Consider the following 20,254-nt stretch of genomic DNA (forward strand, 5'->3'; position numbering starts at 1 on the left):
AAATTCAGGTCGTTCATTTGTTTCAAAGAAATATATTATAAAATCGTGGCGCCATTTCGCCGTCAAATGTACTATAATTATTTCTATTAGATACTTGGTAATATCATGCCACTAACAATATTGAGCCCACTTTTCCAGTTAACCGCTATGACAACTTGAATAGGTAAAACACAAGCTTGAAGGATTTCTCACGTGGGAAATTGCATACAGAGAAAACGCAAGACGCATTGGTAAGTTTAGCGATAAGAGGTCTTCGAAACGCATCCTACTTCACGTATCTCCAATACATCTTCTCAGCTGGGAGAGGGTGATGCAGTTAAGGTTTCTTAACTAATCATGATTGTTTCCAATGTATCCTTTCAGTAAGAAACAATATATACATGCGTGTTTCAGTAAGAAACAAAATATACAAGCGGGTTTGCTATATCGGCTACCCCATTCGAGATACTCTCTCGTAAGTGCTCAAAACGAGGAGTTACTTTTTACAATAAGCTTTAGAAAAAACCAGGCAGTAACAATTCGGAGAAACCTAAACATTTTCACTGGGGTAGGCACGCAAAACAAGTTGTTCCTTGATTTTATTTTGTGGTTGCAGAACTGCCGCATGCTTGAAGCAAACATCTTTTGTAACAGGGCTGTGTGAAGTTCGTGGGTGGGTGTGTCACATGTTTGAGTGCGTGTGCCCACCCATCAAATGCGTGGCCTGAAACCCCTCTTTCCCCATTGGAACATCCAATGGCCAGCGAGCTATCTTCCGCGAAGCTGTCCGCTTGATCCCCTGTAAAGTGAAGTAAAGCAGAGAGAATGTTAAAAACAAAGCAATGGCAATTCCTCATGAATGTTGAATGAACTATGGTTAAGCCAAGAAGATGACCTCAATAAACTAAATCTGCTCGGTTCTCGCAATCCTTCTGGCGTGTAAGTTGAAGCCAAGTGCTGTGATCACGTGGGATAGTGTGTTTTTGCGCCGGTGATACCTGTGTAACTTATTGAACTTGAACACTGCAGATACACTAAGAATATGTCGAGGTGCGGTAAATGTGTCCTAAAATCCTTCAATACCATGCTCTAAGCCTTCATAACTTCTCTTAGTTTCAGTTGGAGCTGTGGAGTTGCGTATCCCCATTTTCGATGTTTTAGTGTAGTGTGAGCGCCACTCAAAAGCGAAACGGAAATATTCGTTTCACAATGACTTTACACAAATTATTTAGCTACCGATAACGCCAGGTTTCCTTGATAACTGCATGTCTCAATCTTACAGGTGGTTTATAAGTCAGGCTTTGGGGACCCATCAGAATTTTAGGAGCACCGACAAGTGGGCAAGTTTTGTGTATGATGCGCCACAAGGGTGCGCTGCGTCGACAGTTGTCGTATTTGGTTTCATTAAACTCAGTTGTTAGTACGCGCTCGTCCCGTGTAGTTCTTCTCTTTGTCACGCCTTTTTCTGCACTTTTATTTAGTATGCCCATCAGAATTGCCATGGCTCACAATGAGCATCACAGAATACTACCAAAATACGGTGCTTTACGCCAAAGCCTAAAAAATTCAAGGCTAATCTTCTAAGATTGAAATATGGCATGTTTAAGGCAATAAATTCTATTTTTCTGACCACGTTGCTCAAGTGACAACACGCAATTAAGAAAAAACCTTGAAACACCTTGGCTGAGTCTTCACTATCGCGGCAGCCCACCTTACCAAGCCACTGCAGAAATTTACAGCAGAGAAGTGCATGTTTTAACAATGAATCATTGGCACTAGTATTTAAAAGAAGATTGCAATATTTACAAATATCTGACACCTCTAAAGGTTAAACAATCTTTAAAACGGTTGAACAAGCTCCTGTTACGAGTAGTATTTTTCAGGACCCGCTAGCCTGAAAGCAGTGTAAATTCGAATTGAATGCCACTCAGCAGTGACCATACAGTTGTATGAAGAGTTTGCAATATTTCCGTGTTCAACACTTCACAGCGTTGGACAATTTCCCGGGCGACACTGCCTATCACAGATGTGGAGCGTGTTGAACTTGTATGACACAACACTGCCCAGCTGACATACTTCCCACGGCCACTTACGTGACGCTGTTTGTCCAGTCACACCTGATGTTTTACAAACAGGTCACTATCAATTGTCACAAATACACTGCAAGTAAATACTGGTCAAATACGATGCTCTGTGGACCCCGGGCCTCCCCCGCTTTTGCTGCGCGATCTAGGGTGGAAAAAGGTAAACATGGTTACTAAAAAACGCAGTGTATGACATGGCTTCAGCCTAAGTGGGCACACTTTCTGATTGGGGTACCTACCTCGAATATGTCATTTCTGACGCCAGAAAATACACTATGCATAGAGCCAATTTATCTTCTTGCGTAAATCGTTCGATATTTCAGTTAAACCATCGTTTGCTGGCCGAAAAGCGGGTAGTGTACTGTCTAACAGAAACCTCATTAATAAAGCTACAGCTGCTTGATCTTCATGGCCCCACTAAGAGGTATGCACTGAATATTGTTCAATCTTAACGGTCGGCTTTTACGTTCGCTTCCTATACTCTGATGTTGGTATGTTACTGCTTAATCCGTGGAATTATGTACCGGAGCAAGCATTCTGGATGGTTTCGCCCCGGTTTCGGTCCAACCTCCTACATTCCGAATGTCCGCTCTCACAATACATGCAAGTTCATCGAAACAAAGGCAAATATTTAAAAGCGTATTTGGTGTCTTGGCCTAAAAAACGTTTCGGCGCAGTATGCGCGACAGTTGACAAGACGAGTCTCCTTACTGATCCTCGGTATTGTACAGATTTAAGATCTTTTTGTAGATTTTAATTTTCCACGTTCCCTACTCACTCAACCTTGAGATGGTTGTGCTCTTTCTGCGTAGCACATGAATTTTGTCTTCAAACAAAAAAAAAATTGCACCTTCTACTGAAGTACTTACGGGCAGCACCAGTCGCATTTCCACCTTCCACTGTACCCCACGTTACCACAGCCTTTGGTGGCAACTCTGTAGCATTTTCTTTTCGCATAGTCCTTCACGTAAATTCCGATAACGGTCTTGGCATCTGGTGGAGGGCATCCGTCAGGGGGTTCTATGCAGGCGCTCTTACAGCCAGAAGACAATGCCAGGAGTCCTTATTTTGAAGAGGAGTGGAAGAAAAATAATATCAACATTTAGTGTCAGGCAACGTGGTGCCTTATTTTCTATCTCAGGTAATTACGTGATCTCTAAACGCTCAGAGTGTTCTGTTTTGTTTGGAATATACATTGCTGGTGCTCCCACAGAACAGAGGGCTTGCCGTTGCATGCATGAGCTGAGGCGTAAAGATGCTGAAATTTCCAACGACGTTGTCAATACTTGAATATTTGCGTGTTCTTCACGACAGATAAAAAGCGTCACTTTGCAATTTTAGCAGTGCTGGCCAAGAAAAACGTTGTTCCAAGCTTTTTTACGGAGGAATTCTGCGCCTACAATATTTGCGGCATTTTTGGTGCTATAATATTCTATGAACTGCTACCTAAAAGTCCCATTGGCGACGGTGTTTTTAGGTACGCCTCAAAATGTACCCTCTTTTGCGGTGGTATTCATTTTTCTTGACGCTTTCGCTGGAAGATCCCCAATTGCATCATAATAACGAATGTGTAATCAAAAAACTTTGTAGATTAACGCCATTGGCCCTTTCCAGGTAATGATTCGTTTACTTGTCATGTTGCCTCAGAGAAAGATAAGGACACATTCAGTAATTGATCCTGTCTTCTGATTTCTTGGTAATGTTGTGTGCTTACAGTAGGTGAAAGTGGCTCTTCGGTGTATAACTTCCGCCGTTTGAAAGCTCTCTAAGGGGATCCAAATGCAACGTAGGAAGTAAGCGGATATGATATTGCCGCGAACCATGAATTGGTATTGTTTATTTGTGTTCTTGCTTTTACCGCCCGGCAGCACCGCGCTTGTTATCTGGCCACAAGCGAAGCGCATGTTCCATTCATTCTTTCTTATGCCACGAAGATTGTCTAATTTCATAGCGACAATGTTTTGCCCTAACGAAGCCAGCCTAGAAAAGTCTTTTTTAGCTACAGCGTTGTCGTGTAATTCGACGGTGCGAGAAATACCCGCGCCCAGAGATAAATACCAGCAGAGCTGAGGCCACGGCATTTGTTCGGCCGACAGTCGCCAGCGCACGCCACTTTGTTGACGGCTGCTTCCGCGCGTGTGTATTCCTACGGTTCTTCGGGGAGCACAAGTTCGGTGTAATAAACTTATTTTTTCTTCAAGACCGCTGCATCACCCTTGGATACCTGACATCCGGTGGTGGTGCGGGGTACAGGCAGACTACGCCCTCGTCAAGCCGACACGCAAGCCCAACTAGGGTCAGACGCCGACAGCAAGGTCTTCAGCCCGAGTTTTGGCTGCTTCCAGATAAAGTGAAGAAAGAAGACGTCATCAAAACCACCATGATCAACGAAGGCACCATGGCCAGCGCTTTCAATCCTGCACCCGTTCTTCAGTAACCCAGGGAGCCCCCATCATTCCACGCGTCAACTCCTGAGGATCCCGAAGACTGGTTCGAGCAAGTCCAACGGGTTCTACTGTTTAACTGATGGTACAACGCGGAGACATTTAGGCAAGTGTTCTTCTACCTTGAAGATTGCGCACGGATCTGGTTCGAAAACTTTGAGAGCTCCCAAGAGTCTTGTAACAAATTCACAACGCAATTTTCATGACGTTTACCACAGTTGCGCGAAAAAATCGGGCTGAAGTCTTGCTGGACACGCGAACACATACCCTAATCAAAGCATTGTTGTGCTCGTCGAAGAGAAAGAAGCTTTTCAAGAGTACTGACTCCTGCATGGCAGAAGAAAAGAAGTTACCGTTCCTAATGGGCGCGGTGAAGGAGGAACTGTTTGTCCGCAATCCGCCAAAAACCATCTCCGAATTCATAACCGAAGCCAGCACAATGGAGATTCTCTCGAAATACAGGCTAAGCAGAACTAACGCAATTTTCCTGGCGCAGCCAATGTGAACTAAGTAGACATCATGAGGATTCCGGCTGGTAGCCTACGCGAGACTATCCCCGCAGTAGTGACTGAAAATCTGCGGAAACGCCGCCGCAGCCTCACGTCGCTTCCCCTACCGACGTCGTTAGGGAAGAAGCGCAGCAACCGCTGTGAACTTCAACGCTTCCAGAAGCATCTCTCGAGCCGTATACCTTGGCTTACTCGGCTGCGGGGTGTCGACCTCGCCCACCTGCGACCTATCGTCATGAGGCTCCGTAACATCGTTACCTGTCGCCGACTCGAGAACCTGCGGTGCAACGCCCCGCCCCCTTGAAAGGCCGACGTGACTGGAAAGCCGGATGATCGTCCTCTGTGCTGCCACTGCGTAGAGGCCGAAAACATCTACTCTCGCTGCCCCACAAAAGGATCGGTTTTCGAGGATTCCCCGTCGACGCACCACGCCCCAAACCGGAAACCACCCTACTGATATCAAAGAATACCTGTCCAGCACCATCAGAGGTCCAGCGCGCTTCACCCGTTCGCCGTCGTCCTCCCCATACTGATTGCCAAGCCGTCGAAGCAACACAGGCTTCACGTGCGGGAGGTCCCCAAGTCCACGTAGAGGAAAAGCAGCGTCTAGGAAAAAGTTGCATGACGGCGGAAAAATCAAAACCCTCCAATGACGCAACGATTCGCCGAAGACCATGATCAATGACATGCCCTCATCCCGACGACCCGATGTAACCGTAACGCGACTAGCGAACACGACGACAGCAACATGACGCGACGCGTAGCCGACATGACCAAGCCAGACGTTAAGAAGACGACCGCAACGACGACGCATAGTGCCCATACATCAACAAGCGCAATCGGAGATACGACACCCCGATGCGCTCGGAAGTCGAGCAGAGCAGGGCTTGCCTTCGGGCTCGTTGGTATTCCATCACGTTTAGCTTCAGCACACAAAAAACACACGGACACAAACAAGCGCGTTTCCTTGTCTGCGGTGTTCATGTGTTTTTTGGTGTGCTTAAGAACAACGTTATGGAACAAAGCCGACAACACGTGTGCACTTCAAACTGTCAGTGTTGACTCAAAACGAAACATGAGCTTCGCGGAAAATGATGAGACCTAATTACGATGACATTGGCGCTACTGCATAAACAAAATTTTTTGCAGTCGTGAAGAAGCGTGACAATATCAAGTCTTCCGAAGAGTTACGCTCTATATTTCGGATGGTCAAGTAATTCATGTCAGCTGTCTTATAGACTAAGATGGTGATCGCGTTCTTCCAAATTCCGGTACACAATCAGTCATTAGACATTGCGTAAAAAGGTTTAGCTTTGCCAGTTTTTCAAGCACAATTTGCCCGCCATCCTTCACAAGCTCAGCTGTTTTCTCATCCACCCTAGGTGCTTCGACCCCTCTGATTACACTCAGAGCCTCCTTTAATTGAGTCTTTACTGGTGGGATGCCTATCTCCTCTGAACCACTTCCTCGTTCGGCATTGTCCTGGATGGCCTGGCTATGGTACAGATCTCTATAGAACTCCTCGGCTACTATGGCTATTTTATCCCCATTTGTGATGACATTGCCTTGCTTGTCTTTAAGTGCGTACATCTGATTTTTCACCACGCCTGAACGCCTCTTGACTGCTTTCAGGAGGCCTCCGTTTTTTGCAGCATATTCGATACTCTGCATAATAAACTTCCATAAGTCAGCTGTCTTACAATTGACCTGGACCAGCGTAAGCTGACCGAGGTATATCACGCGAAAAGAAAGTTCTTTAGCTGAGACCCTTGTCCTCGTTCCTCAGCATGGTGCGCTATTGGTGAGCATCCTAACCTAGTCAGAAGCGTTAAGCTCGGAGCATTCAATCACATCATCACTGGCATGGTCATTTGTTACCTCATCAGTGTCATTCAAGAAATTTGGGACGATCACTACGCCCTATTTTTTGTAGAGAGGCGTTTTGTGCATGTATCGCAGCCAAGCCTGCAGAGGGAGTTTCCTAACGATCCCTCTTAAATACGATGACTTGTGTATGACATGGCGCTTTACGTGCAATAGTAGCTTGGTCATCATGCAAGTGCCTCGGCAGTGACTTCAGCCTTGTGTTTACGTCCACCGGCTAGTTCACGACCTGGCCCACGATAACAAAGTTGGCAACGGCGTTTCGCAAGCGTCTTATGTGAATAAATGGTAATCCGGCTGATATGACGCGCTCGATGACACATTCGAGGGGTAGTGCGAGGGGTAGTGGGGTAGGGGTTTGGGTAGTGCGGATAATTGAAACCATTGCAAGCAGGCATCACGAGCAAATTACCATTGAACAGGAATCCTGTGTAACTGGCGCCTAACCGAAAGTCCTCGAACTACTGACGACCAGGATACATAAGGCAGAGACAATGAATTCCACGCACCAGAGCATTGATTAAATCCGACTGCAACCACAGGCACTCGCAAACCGTGGTCCAGAAACAGAACGGGTCGTCAACGAAACATTTGGTGAACTTGCGGTACGATGCAGCGAAAGGAGCATGATTTTGGTTCTGCGGCTGTTTTTTGGGTCTACTTGGCGAGCGACGTCCAGCTGGTGGGTCGCTTCGGCAAAGGTGCGAAGACTTCGGTCCTTCTCAGAGGCGTGTACGGCGGACGCTTCCGTAGAGACGAGGTCAGCTTCTACAACGCGAGAGCTAGAGTTGTTGGCTTGAATCGGGAACGCGCGACCGTGTTCTGGGTCACGCTGGTGTGTCTCTCGTCGCACCAAAGCAGTCACATTTGCAATAATTGACAAATGATTTTGTTGCCTTTCTGCGGCGCTCAATGCAAGTTTTCTTACATGGGGCCATCGCAAGCAAAGCAGTGCGCAGCGGAGGGTGGATTTCCCGCGCGGCTCCCGTGCGCGAAGGCGAGGCGCCAACTGTCGGCGCTGATTAGCGTCATGATGAGCTACTTCTCTTCGCCTCTCCTAGACGGGAGCACAATATGAATGAGTCATAGGGAAGGTTATCAGGCGCGTTCGTAGGTCTGTTTATGTCTCAGTTCCTAGGGCGGGTGGCAGAGCGTTTTGTACCTCCGTTGCGGTGAGAGAGTTCGCGAGCTCCCGACAGGGCGCCGCCGCGTCAATGGGACTATTTCTGCCGACATAATTTCCGTGACGGATGTCACAAACGTGCGATGTTGGTGTGCCCCGGCATAAAACACTTTTCTGTTACAAATACACCAGACGCACGGCGTGTGCTAATGTATCAGTGGTGTTTCTACAACAAGATAGAAAAATGTCATGCAATGAGAAATATCACTGTTTTACAAACTGGTGGATGATGCGGACACACTTTGCTATCGCCAGCGAAAGATTGTGATGCGGGGAATAAGAAAATGCAAGGGCTTCGAGGGCAGTTATCGGCCGTCATGACGTGACCATTGCTGGCAAATGGGTGCATGCGCAGATACATACGTCTCGGTTGGCTGGAATGCGTTATGCTGTTATGCGGCAATGAACGCAGGCAAACACCAGCATGCCCTCATTTTGAGTTATGCGACATCGAACTTAAAGTGCTTAAAGCCTAAGGCTTTGCGTTGATATCTGATGGCCTAGTATACAATTATTTTTACATTTATCCGCACGTTTTTGCGCCAAACGGTAGGCCTAGGAATTATATAATTGAGTGTGCTTTTTTTCTCACAATTTTTTAAGGAAGATTGGTTAATGGCGATAAGTGCCGCAGGAATCTAGCTACTGATTCACAAATTTTCATTTCGGTGCCAGGTAAATGATCGTTTTCATAATTATGCCAGACACTTTTTGGAATTGACCAGTGACAACAAAAGCTGCGTCTGAGACTGAAAGCTTGTGCAGTGAATCGCATGAGCCACGAAACCAACTTAGATTTGTACTCGCACATTCCACACCCAAGGACTACTCAGGTTTTGTAATTTTTGAAGTTGCCGTCATTCTATACTGCGGCATAATATACCCAAAGCCCTTTTCTCGCCACATCCGTACTACTGCTCAAAATCTCCAATCATTACGTGCGTAAATTTATGCATTTGGTAGCTATACTCGAGAACTAGAAGGGGGGTGTCATTGTTACAATAATAGTCCATTTCCGATTATAGCGCGACTATAGCGCAGTCGACTAAGCGCGCTGCGCGAAAATACCACTCACAAACAAGACTTTCCAGGATATAAGCTTTGAAAGGCCGTTGAAATCACAACGTTTTCTGAAATGGTTTACGCCCTAAATATCCTAGAGGTCATGAAATGTATAACCACAATCACAAGATCACTCACCCACGTTTTTGCATATAGAATGTTCTCTGGAAGCATCATTTCCAACTACTTCACTGCCGACGACGCCCTCCTCTTTTAAGCTGAGTATCAGGGAGCCACCAATATTACTCGGTGGACCTCGCATTCGCTATCCTTTTAAATTCATAAATGAACGCCTTTACCTCCATACTTAGAAAGCCTCATTAGAAAAAAATCCACAACAAAATCCCGCGTCTCTTTTAGAGATGCCACTAACAAGAGCGCCACACCAAAAGGGGCCCAGAGACAGCTCCTAATCCTACATTATGCGAACTTAACTTCTCATACGATTGGCTACAAATGTAAAAATGTGCCATGCTAACTCGCGCTTTAGCACCGACATGTCATGGATTACGTCGCTTTATTTATGCCCCCATACGTGTCCCCTTTCGCGTTGATTGTGAATCCGCCATTCTTCGGCATGACGTTAACATTGGCAGGGAGGCGTCATGGGGCTGTGAACACCTCTTTGCAAATGCCTTACGTCTTCATTCCGTATTGACAGGCTTATGCTAGGGGAAAGAATATGCTTTGAGGTTTAACTTCGGCAACCGATTAATGCACCTTTATGAAAAACGATGTGTTTTGGAAAGTCGTCAGATTCAACGTTAGGGGTACCTGTCCTGAAGACTTTATGTAGGTCTGACAGAATACCTCTCTGGCAGATTGGTAAGGTTATTTTACAGCTGCCAATAGCAGCTCGTAAATTCTTCATGAATTCCTTTCTTGCTTCGTCAGCTTATTCACCTTCAAGTCCCGTAATACATTCTATGTCTTTAAGACTGCAACCTATACCACACTACGGAGACATAACTGTGATTTTTTTATCCAACTTTAGTTTTCCCAATTTGGTTCTTTATGGTCGTGGATGTGGTTCTTTATGGTCGTGGATTGAGAAATGCAACGTGATATGCGCTGTTCATCTGGAGAGTTACACTATTTTATTTTTTCTGGCAAGCAATAATTCGTAATACAAGTAAGCGAGCTTATATTTTTTTTTGGTAGTGGCACTAGCAGTGTTTATGACCGGGTGAAATGCCTTTTCTAGTATATTTGTTTTGCTTAGCCTTTTGTTTCTGAGTATACTTTTACGGTTTTGTGTCTTAAGGCGCGTGAAGTCCCTGCGTCACCCACGTGCTGCCTTCTGAGAATCATTGTGTTCTTAGTTGTGGGCGTTAGGGTTTCGTGTGCGTAGGAAACAATCGAGCTCTGTGATACTTTTTTATTTCTTATGTGTGGGCTGGAGGGAGCTCTCTTTCAAACGCACTACTGTCAGAGCATGCAATATGGTAAATGTTTTCAACTATAATTGCAAGGATCGTTCCACACTGCGAATTAACTTTGTATTCTCAAATGAAGCAATTTGCATCGACGTGTGTTCAACTATTATAATTATGATAAACCTTGACTGCATTGATCGGGTCTTGTGTTCTGCAAAGCCCTCAATCAATACCTAATAAATCTGAGATGAAGTTTATATTTGTCACAGGATGCTGGTGACCTCTTTAGCTGTGGTGGAGTGATATGTGCACGACTATAGTTTCTTTAACGGGGTGCGAGGGCAATCTTTCCTTCGGCGCTTTCGTTGGTCAACAATACAATCACAAATGCAGTGACATAGATCGGGCGGTTAGATGGGAAGTGAGTCGGTATGCAGTGGTATACGATGGGAAGGGCTCAGTGTATTCACCAAATGCACGAAGTGGGGCCGGTTTCTTGCTTGTTCACACTCGTGCATGAGAAAGGGCGCCTCTAGATAATGCGCATGAGTACGCCCACAGGCTGGAAACTTAACAGGTCGGGTAGCAAGCCGCCTCACACCACGGCAGTTTGGTTTTTTAGAAGACGCGCAGGGGCTCTATAACTTCCTTGGAGAATTTTGTCGCATTAAATAACATGCAGGATACAGTATCGATGCTCCCTAAAATATCGCCTGAGGAATCAATATTTCTTTCGTATTTACAACCCATAAGAAGCCATATGGTACGGACGGAGAATAACAGGGAAGTGGTCCTAGATGACAAAATGCAAATTCTGTCATTTGAAAGACTCCCTCGGTAGGATAACGCTGAGACACCTTTGACGGACACTGCAAGAAAATAAGTGGTATAGCAAAGAAAAGAGAGAAGGCGCATGCGACATCCAAGCTACTTTTCGCACCGAACTCGTGTAGTATAAGGGCGGCTCACTGGTATTTCCATAGCTTTGCAAAATCCAACGCGAATAAACAGAGAAAGCAGGCTTTCAGAACGAGTTATTTGTGTAAACTTAGTACAAATTTATTCTATAGTGGTAGAGATGGTTGACCAAACAATAAAAGTAGCGGACGAACCCTTAAGTGTAGGAGCACCTTTGCGCACGGTTCGCACTATACTGGCCGAAGCTGCACAGCCGTCGGACTCACTGGGCTTGTGTGACACGACACTGGCGCACTGGATTATGCGACATCGGCACCTATGTGACCCTGTTTATCAAGCATGCCCAAAATTTCAGAAACAACTATCATGAACCATTATAAAGTAACCCAGGAACAAATCGGTCAGAAACCGAGAATTGTCTGACAGCGGGACAGTGCGGTATCGTCAAACCATCTATGAAAGTAGATGGTAAACAAGGAAACAAAAAGATGTTTCACTATTCGCAGCTGTCTTAGCCCACATAACTTTTGTTTTAGCATCTCTACTGAATACCGCATCGCCGACATCGCATATTCACATGATTGTGCGGAAGAAGTAAAGTTCTGGATTAAAATATTTAATTGATCAGTGAATAAGGCAGCGTTCGCTGCCGCAAAACCTCTGCTGGTACTATGAATCAACAAATCGTTGGATTACAACAATGGTTTATTTTATCTTTAATGCACTTGCCTGTCACTTCGCGTTCCTAGATACGATGTCTTTTCCAGTTTGGGGCTTTTTTTAAGTATTCAAACGCCCGTTTGCCGAAAAGCATAGGCGCGTTGGTGTCAGCGTCTCAAGCACAGAAATAGTTTCACTCTCAGTGCGAAACCTTGCATTGCTCGAGCATAGCTATGTTATCTCATTTATTCCGCTACGGAACCAAACTCGGGAAGATGGATTAGGCATTATTAAAGAAAAAATGCATTCATGTTCTACAAATGACTTTTCAACCCTCCGTAGTCCCGTTCTTGTGTAAAGGCATAATCACGCATAGCCTCAACTCACCGCGGATCATCCCAGCTGAACTATTTGCCCTTATAGAAAGCACAACGGCTTTTAACGGATGAAGAGCAGGAGCTGCACATGTCTTTTATACACGTATCAAAGTCGAGATAACAACCCAGTCAGTATGCCCCTTCGTCAGTTAGAATTATCAATTGGGGTAATAAGGCGTTCCATTCTCGTTTCGCGTTTGCTACACACCAGCCAGCCAGAAAATTTACGTAATTTTTCTATGCAATGAAACATTTTCGTGCCAGGTACCTTGCCTAAAAATGTCGCGTAGTTCCGACCACTTGTTGACGGGTATATTTATTCCTTCAACAGTTGTTCAATTTTTCTGCAGTTCTTCAGCTATTCTGGAACCATTCGTCTGCCATAAAGTTCGCTGTGGATTCCGCATTCTCTAGCGGCATGATTACCTTGGCCTTTAAAATAATAATTTGGCTGGAGGTGCTCATCCCCGTTGGGTTTTACCTTCCCTAGAACTGAAAAAAAAATGAGTTACAGAAACAAGTTCTTACCGAAATATGTATATCGATATACATAGACTTACCGGCGATAGTTAGTGTAAAGAGGAGGAGGCCAGCACAAAAGCCACGCATTGCTTGTGGAGAATATCGCAGAAATTCAGCATACAAGCACCTTGTATTATCACGTCCGGGCTAAAAGCACGAGAATTTTTAATGCAATTGGGGCTTTAACAACGGGCCGGCTCATATATACAGCTTACCGGCGTTGCCCGCCTCGTGAACTTTAAGCATGCGTTGAAGGCATTGTTTTAGAGATTGTCCGGTGCCGTGCACTTTTACTCATTTACTTATGTTTGATACCAGCGCCTGGCCACCCCCGGCTTTTTCATATACTGTGTTTTAAGGAAAGCGCCCGATACCGCTTTCGTTCATATGGCGATCACGGGAAGCATGTAACCTCGTAGTCACTGTCCAAGACTTCCTGTTTTTTTTTTGAGAATTCTGGCGTTATATTTCGGATTTTCCAGAAACGAGCGGATCTGACCTAAATTTATGTAGAGAACATCCCGCGGCATTCCATTCCCGACGTTCGCCAGTCCACGTCACTCTTTTGGCTGCTTCTTCGCCATTGTGTTTTTCTTTTAGTATATTGCGGGAACACGATCGCTTTAATAAACGTATGTTGAGTTCCCCTTGCTTCGTCTTTGACCGTGTTGCATTGTCATTTATATAATAAAAAGGATTGTTTTAAGTGTTTTAAATGCGAAGCACTTCTTAGTCGGGCCTACTCCTGCTTCCACCGCCGTCCTCCGTCCGCAGCCTAGCAACAGAGCTAGCTACCGTGCCTAGCAACGGCGCCGGATTTCCGACGCGTGAGGGCGCTCGCATAGCGCCCCCTCTCCCCCCTCGCCTACTCTCCTAAAGCCCCTCTACTACTCTCCAGCTCGCAACACCCTCTCTCGGCGCGCCAGCCAGGCCACTACACTATATAAAAAAAAAACAGCATCCGGCGCCAGGTTTCGATCCGAGGACTTTGCGGCCGCAGCGCGACGCTCTACCGACTAAGCCACGGACTCGATTTTTTTTTTTTGAAACAATAACTTTATTTACACATAAATATACACGTTATGCCGAGTGTTACACATGGTTCAGGAGCAGCTCTGACAGCGGATGTGTCCGTTACATGTTTGAGTGGTAAGATGACAGCAAACGTAAATCCAGGAGAAGAAAAAAGACACAAAGGCAAAGAGAAACCAAGCAAAAAAGAAGGACAAAGAGAACAGCAACACAGACTATACAAAAAACAAGGGCTGAAGGAATTGTGAGTGTCCTATTAGCTGGCGCTAATCTCTCTTGTACCTCAAAAGAGGGGCTGGTCAACGTAGATGCGCTGGCTCGTTAAACGGTCCAATCACATTTTTTATTTTATTAATGGCTTAGACGTGTCCCTTCCTGCGTCTTTCCTCATTGGTTTTGTAGCGCTTCAGCGCATGGCTGCCTCGGGCGACAAGCTCGTCGTCCAGCGCTTCATTTTCTTCCGCGACCAGGTTGACCCGTTCCTTCAAGCGGCCATCCAATGCCTAGGCTCCTTTCACTTGCGGCCGTGGCTTGCCACGTCAGCGTCTGTCGATCACCGCTCTCGCATCACCGGGTTCTACGGGGAGATAGCGAACGCGGTGGCATCACTGCAGACGTATTTTTCTTGGGAATACCTGCTCACTGTGAACCCAAGAAAGTTATACTGGGACTTAGTAGCGCAGACTTTGCCACCACCTCTGTACCGTCAGCCTCCGGTCCCTCAGGGTGGAGGCGATGTGCTCAAGCGAGTCAGGCAATCGCCCATCCCAGTCGGCACAAAAGATTTTTTTTCCGTTTCCACGCGGCAGTGTTGCCAGTCATGGCGCGTCAGCAGGAGCGGGGCTTCTTCCTTCCCTGGGGCACCGGATGCCTCCTGTGTGGCAAACCTGAAACCGCAGAACACGCTTTCCTTGACTGCAACACAGCGACGTATTTCTGGCACGAAATACAATCGTGCTTCAGAACATCGTGGAACGTCACTTGGACGGGCCTCAAGTTCCTGTGCGTGGACACAGAGCACCCCGCTTTCCGTGATTGTGTCCTAGCCATTGGACTCCACTCCCTCTGGAAAGCGAGGGTAGACGCAGTGGAGTGCGCCCTCCACCCACAACCCGAATGACGACACTTTCTGCGGGAGGTCCAATGGACGGTTAGTGCATTGGGCACATCTGACTGTGACCTGGAACTGCGAAGGAAGCTCGCCCGAGGTAAGCCATGGACGCGACGCTGATATCAGTGTTAGTAACGCGCCTTATATCTTTAACGCATTCAAACTACGTCGTCAGCGGCGTGCGTTGGCGACTCAGCGGCGTTATAGCGGCTTGATAACTGCGTGGTGTACACGTGATACTACAAACCCGCTAGTTCTGCATTCTCTCACGTGACTGCGCCTCCTCTCCCTTCACTCCGGTCGGCGCTTCGCAGCTGCGGTGCGCTGCGGTGCGGTGCGCTCCTCCTCTTCCCTTCCCATTGTGTCGGCGGGCTCCACGTGCGACCGCGGTAGGCTTAGTCGAGCGCAGGCTTAGCGCAGGTGCGGTCGAGCGCGTGTCGAGGTCCGTATAAATAGCGGTTGAGAGCGCGTCGAGTTTAGTCTAGTGCGAGTCCCCTCATAGCATCACCCCGTGCTTCGCACTTCCTCATACTCCCCTTCGGGGAAATGCAGGGGAATTTTTTATTCATTTATGATTGACTTTTATTGATTATGGGCTTTGTTTGATTACGCGCTGATCCTAGAGAGACTGTGAGGCTCGCTGCAGTGGTGGGCACCGAATTAAGTTTGGCAATCTGTGGATATTTATTGCGTTCCGAAATCTCGACACACGGATTTTGTCGCTTTGAGCCTCCGTCAGAAAAGCGGCCGCCGGGGCCAGGAATATACTTCGCGTTAGTGGCCTCACCAGAAGAACTTAGCCACTGAGCCACCAGAGGGGGTTTGAAAAGTAGAAGATTACGGACTGTGTAAATGTGGATTCGCAAAGCTACAGCACTGGTGATAGCTGATTTTTTTTCTGTAAAAGTTGCCATCTTTCTGGCATTACAGTTCTTTTTATTCAAGGAAATGAAACAATATAATGGTATTTGGAAAGACCCAAACTACAAAAAAGAAAACGTTTAGCACTTAATTAATCTGGGTGCAAGTCTTATGTCTGCTGTCTGAATGCTATCGGCATGCACTCGACCATCTTCCCCCCACCAAGTCGGTTAATTTAATATACTACCGTAGATTGACTTCCTACGCCATCATCGTCAAATAAGCCGCCTTGCACCGACATTTTTTAACGGCGGCTGCTCGCAAGCGCGACATTACAAAAACATTCCTATGATTTCCTTGGAACACGAGATGTAAAAGGGCAACCAGCAAACAATGTGAAAGTCGTGCAGAACGGTGGGCATTTATTTAGTATACTTGACCGTTTACGAAATTTCTAAAGAGGGGAGGTCACCTTGTTATGGCGAAGCGCAGACAGCGTCCGCATAAACTAAACAGATACGTGCAATAACGTCGTTAATATTACTTCTTGGTGTATATAAAGGAATACCACTGTCACCTAATTTCCCAATAAAGATGGTTATGGTACGCAACCGTAGCGAAAATAAAGCATTGTCAGGGCATGCTAAATAGGATAGTGCATCCTATCTGCTCAGGTAAGATGGTACGCGGAATTTATTTTTAAATGTTATTCTGTTCCCTACTTTACGTACGTCGGTGGTACGAGTTCCCCAGAAGCAGTCGAGATACTTCCAGCGGGCTGAGATGGCAAATTTACGAATGTGTCAGTTCAGGATTATAGTTTCTGCGCACATCAGCTTTGGTGGCAGGGCGTAATTCGCTTTTTGATGAGAAGCTTAGGACCTTGAGCAATCAGATATGCTCTGGCTGGCGACGCAGATGCGTTTACCTGAACTTTTAAAACTGCAACTTCCAATGGACAGAGAAGGTAGAAAAGCTAACCACACTGTCGAAAATTCAGGCGAAAATTAACCGCTACGGCACATCACCAGCATGGCAAAAGATGCTTAGGCAGCTATGCGGTGAGGAGAATCATAAAAAATGTTAGGGTGTACCAAGGAAATAACTCTGTATAAGCGCAGAAGGTAAGCCTTGTGGAAGACATTTGCTAAGCAAGGGTGTGAGCTACCTGCCTTATAACAAAAATCTGAAGGAGCAAATATCTGCAGCTATATGGGTCTGGTACATGCTGTTCCAAAGGATTTGGAAATTTTGATTTGCTAGCAGTGGTAAGCCAAAGTACCTGTACTACATGACATTTAGGAATGTCTACTTTCATGACACATTTAGCTTTTACGTTTGGCAGAAGCGCTAATGATGCCGAAGTTATCATCAGAGCGATAACATTCTTGATATAATGAAAAACACTGAGATCTCTGACTCTCAGTTTAGAGAGTATGAATGAGAGTTTAATTGTTTCCCGTATGCTGAGCCTTTATAATGCACGTGTTGACCTCACTTAAATCGAAAGCTGTTAAAGAACCTGTTTTCGTTTCTCTGGAAGTAACACAAACAAAATATCCCGCAAAAAGTCTAACAACCCTTGACACCAAGGAGCACCGGATGCGACATCGCGGTGATCTTTTTAGATCCCTCAACTATAAATGCTTGTTTTCCGACAACCTCGATAAAATTATTTAAAAAAACCCAGCGACATTCAGGTGGCGCATTTGCTGCGCGAGGCAAACTTTACAGCGTATGTGGTTAGGCTGTTTTGTTTCGCTGGGACTCAGCGTTTTACAGATCTTAGCAGTTAGCATATTAGTTATTCAGAAGGCTGCAGAACACCTGCACAGGCTGTTTCTAGTCATATGCTCATTCTACGCTTTTTAAGGGCGTCTTTAAATCATGCCTCTACTTTTCCAGAAAGTGCTGCGGAATTTATTGCACGCACTCATAGTTTTTTAAACGACTCCTCCATACGGTGTTATTTTTACGAGAAAACCCTATTAGGCGTCTACGCGGTTTAACCCGATTGCTAAATTGCTGGGGATACTTACTACAGTTTAATGTACGCAACTGAGCTTCTGTAATGCATTTGTACCTGGCGGCAAAATTTAAACTTTTTGGAATAAACCTGTAAAGTTGTTTCGATGGTCAGTGTTTTTTTGTAGCGGGAGCTACACTGGCCGAGTTTGAGCAGTTTCGGATGGCTCCTGGAGAACCGTGCTCTGCATGCGCGACGAGCAGTGACGTCACACGGGCACAGAACGTTGCTCGCAGCCAGGCGTCTCTCACACACCCCACGTGCCCAGCGTCTTCACCGACCTCCGTTCCGCACGTGGCAGACCGGACCACTTGATCATGCGAGGGGTGGACGGTTGTGGAACGAATGGATCGTGCGTCGCCGCACAACCGGCGGGCGCCTGTGGAACCAGCTTAGCTCTGGGGCGATTGGTGGCGCTGCGCCGGAGCCGCTTGATAAATATACATGAGTCACCTAATGCGTATACCGTGTGTGTCATTGAAGCCGCAGTACCGATCATAATCAAGCTAATCCTACGCAACCACGAGAGCTAAGAATAATCAGCTGAACCTTAGTTCACGCTACGTTCATCCTAATATAGCCGAGCTAAGCCACTGCTGAATTTTTTTTCAGCACACACGCTGTTATTGAGCGATATAGCGCCGCAAGCTTTAACTAAAAATCTCTTCTGTAAAAATTGAACGCACATTTTTCTCAGAAGTTGACGTGATTATTAAAATCAGTTTGTTTTGCCCTGCATTGTATTTGAATACTGTACAAGGGCAAAAAACATTAAACACCTTGTCGGTTGGAGTCTGCTGATACACTATTACTTAGCAGGTGAAAGCCAAAGGCAATGTGCTGAAGCACCGTGTACGGGTGATGACGGACAAACATTGATCTAACTACATTGAAAGTGTCATTTTATTGCGTATGCAGCATCCCCGCAGGTTGTCAGGCCATCGACGTTCCTACCTGCATTGAGGAACAAAGTTAGCATCTGCAATAAAAAAACCAAGGCAGTTTAAGTAGGTTTTCGCAGCACACAAATGGCCAGGATAAAAATGCGCCGCGGCGATAAGCAAGTAAGTAATTGGGAAGCCATGGCTTTTATAGCCTGATTGAAGGTATGCTCAAATACTCCACTGAAAGGAGTGGCTAGTTCAGCACTCTATTATTAAACCAGGGTGTTGAAAATAAAAGGAATACGAGCACCGCAAACTGCGAAGCTAGTGGACAATTCGAGCCAAAATGGCTCGAATGGCTCAGCAACGTTAGGTCGTTTATAACGTTGGGTGGTAACGCCTTGGAAGGGGTGTGGAGTAACTGATGACGAGACGCAGGGATTGAGATGACGAAGAAAAAGACTGTTTGCAACTATTTACACCAAAGAAATTGAAGACGACACACAAGAATGGATAACTGAGTGAAAATTAAAATGGGCTGCACCAAACGCCGTAAGATTTGCTGATGAGGCCCGTAAGTTCGAAACGTGCCAAACCACTGCATGGTCTGTAAAATGTGAGTGGCGCTTTGGTGCCTGGATGCCTACGCAGGTGCAAGTTAGCAAACGCCCTCTCACGGCAGCAGTTCCAGAATAACTCGACAAAAATTCGCGTGCGGATGCAAGCCGTGACGCCACACCACTGCAACGTGCATAATGCCCAGTGCTTTGACCTCCGCCCTCCTCCGCCCTGACTGTCAGGAGGAAAGTAAACGCCATGAGGAAACACCGTGATCAAAAGCGCTGGCCAGGCCATTACAAACGTTTGCGACGAGCTGGCGCGTGCGGCGGCCGCACTTTTTCTTCTGACCATGGAGAGGGACTGAAGAAGGTTACGCAACTGCAGGGGAATGAGAGCGAAAGGAAGTGAGGACATCGCCCCTTGGGTGCCCATTGGCGCTGCCATGGTTGCAGGCTCAGAGGTAGTGCAATTCCCAAGCAGTTCGTTTGGGGAAGTGCCGAAACAAACAGGGCAAATGCCGAAAATTTCAATTCTTGAAAAATCAATTAGTCGATTAATAAATAAAACACCAAACATTAATGAAAATCACAGCATAATGGAGGTTCTGAGTGTTTGGTATTTTTTTTGCAGTGTGGCGTTCGCCATTTTAGATGTTTGTTGTTTTGCGATGGGTGCCCGCTTGTTTCCTCCTAAATATTGCCGGCAAGGGCTCTCTATTTAAAATCGTGTCAGCCACACTGCTTGAAAATCATCGCAGAATCGAAAGTCTAACTAGTGAGTT

The sequence above is a fragment of the Haemaphysalis longicornis genome, unplaced genomic scaffold (genome assembly GCF_048455015.1).
Source record: "Haemaphysalis longicornis isolate Haplotype H1 unplaced genomic scaffold, Haemaphysalis longicornis Haplotype H1 scaffold_7, whole genome shotgun sequence".
In the NCBI taxonomy this organism is placed as follows: Eukaryota; Metazoa; Arthropoda; class Arachnida; order Ixodida; family Ixodidae; genus Haemaphysalis; species Haemaphysalis longicornis.